Raw genomic sequence first — 1,888 nt, 5'->3', positions numbered from 1 at the left:
GAGAGATGCAGATGATCTTTAAGTTCACTAGAACTACAGATGCTCAGGTAAAAAAGGCTTGATACAGCAGAAATAAATACCAAGAGAACTGTTATTATCAGAGTTGAAAATTCTATGTCTAGAGGAAGTGCATTCATTTCAAGGTTGTATTTTATGCATGAATCTATCGATGTTATAACTTATACCTGAAGAAGGGTGAGTATATTAGAAGTCAACAAAACAAACCCAACTCCAAAACCTCATAATAAAAAACCCAAAACACTCAATAGGGCATCAGAGTAATTTAATAATAAAAATTAAATTCAATAGGCCCATTTGTCATTTTTGGGTTTGTTTATAGAAATTAAATGGTGTAGGGTTTATTTATATTATTAGTGCTAAGAATGAGTATATGACTAAATATCTCTTAATAAAAAGGTAATTGAAGATCTATTAATAAAATGAAACAAATGCAAAATAAGATATGACTATGACTCTATGAGGGAACTTACTTTGTCAAATGCTCTTGTGGAATCTTTGTGTTGAACCATGTCTATACTATATTATGTTGAAAGCAAAGCAGAGAAAGAAAACAAAAAAACAAAGCATCGAGGATGAGGCCGCGGATAAATCCTCAGAGATTTCACACCCAACATCCTCATACACTTTGCGGTGCACCTTGCTGCATACCAGTATCACAGTGTACTGCAGAAAAGTCATTTTACCTCTGATAATTGACATATACTTATGAAGACTGCCGGTATCTGTCACATCAAGTTGAACTGCTCTTGTATTTGGAATACCTTCAGTAATCTGCACCCAATCTTTCAGTATCAAAATATTCAAGTGCAAAAGGACAAGACAAACATAAAGATACATACAAAAATTTGCACACCATGCTTGGAAAAGAAAAACCTACATCCTCATGAAAAGAGTTGAAATTAAGAGGACCATCGTAGGATTTAAAGCAGGTTTTTTGCAATAGAAAAATAATTTTGGTCAGTTACACCTCTTCAGCATCCTTTAGATAGAGAGATGCAACAGTAACTTGCACATCATTCTTCTCTTCAAAATCATCTTCCAGGCATGCTTTACACCATTTCTGGGATGACATTTCGCTAATTGATGCTAACATCTCAGCAGCTGGTTGGCATACCCGGCCTGCGCCAATTATAAGAACCCCAACCTTTCTTTTCGTGCCATTTTCCTTCATAGGACTCTCCTGGACTTTACCAATCCTCAGAGAAATCTTAGTTTTTTCTTGCTTTAAATCATAATTTTCGTTTAGATTAGCAAGAGAAGTTAAAGAGTCGATAATTTGATCCAGAAATGCCCTATCATCTGCACCCACCTGTTCATATCAAGAAAATTATAGTTCAACTTTCTTCAGACGAAAATCATTGCAGAACAAGTACACTCAAGGGAGATAAGCCATTTCTTACAAATTTTTTTTACAAACCTCCGAGCCGCATTTGCATGATGACCATGTAGATTTTCAAACTCTTTTTGATTAGTTTTTTTACTTTTTTTCATTACATTTGAAACAGTGATCTTGTAATATATACATTTATATTATGTTTACAAATATTTTTTTCTCTTCATTATTTTTTTAATACAAATTTATAAATAAACCCAATCCTAGACATGTATTTATAAAAAAACCCAAGCACTATTTAAACATAGAAACACACCCAAAATCAACCCCAAAGTCAACTTTTTTGGTGTGTTTATAAATGGGTTTTGAGTGTGTGTAATGATGGGTTTTGGGTGTGTTTATATGTTTAAATAGTGCTTGGGTTTTTTTATAATTTCAACCCCCATTTTGGGTGTTTTAGTGAAACTCCCTTTTTTTAATTGCAATTTCATTTTATTAGAAACAAAAAATAAAACAACCAAATTTATGTTTTTG

The 1,888-nt window shown here is 32.8% G+C and overlaps 1 long non-coding RNA gene across 1 annotated transcript; it reads right to left on the bottom strand.

Moving 5' to 3' along the window:
* Positions 1-436: 436 nt before the first annotated feature.
* On the bottom strand, positions 437-1,425 carry LOC148914564 (uncharacterized). Its single transcript, XR_016122537.1, has 2 exons — positions 989-1,425; positions 437-792 (listed from the first exon to the last, which is right to left on the bottom strand). It is a non-coding gene; the product is annotated as an uncharacterized LOC148914564 (long non-coding RNA).
* Between the last annotated feature and the right edge of the window lie 463 nt (positions 1,426-1,888).

The sequence above is a fragment of the Prunus mume genome, linkage group LG8 (assembly GCF_029339155.1).
Source record: "Prunus mume cultivar Tortuosa linkage group LG8, ASM2933915v1, whole genome shotgun sequence".
NCBI lineage: Eukaryota > Viridiplantae > Streptophyta > Magnoliopsida > Rosales > Rosaceae > Prunus > Prunus mume.
Note: the sequence above shows the minus strand (reverse complement) of the source record. Positions and strands in the feature narration are given on the sequence as shown.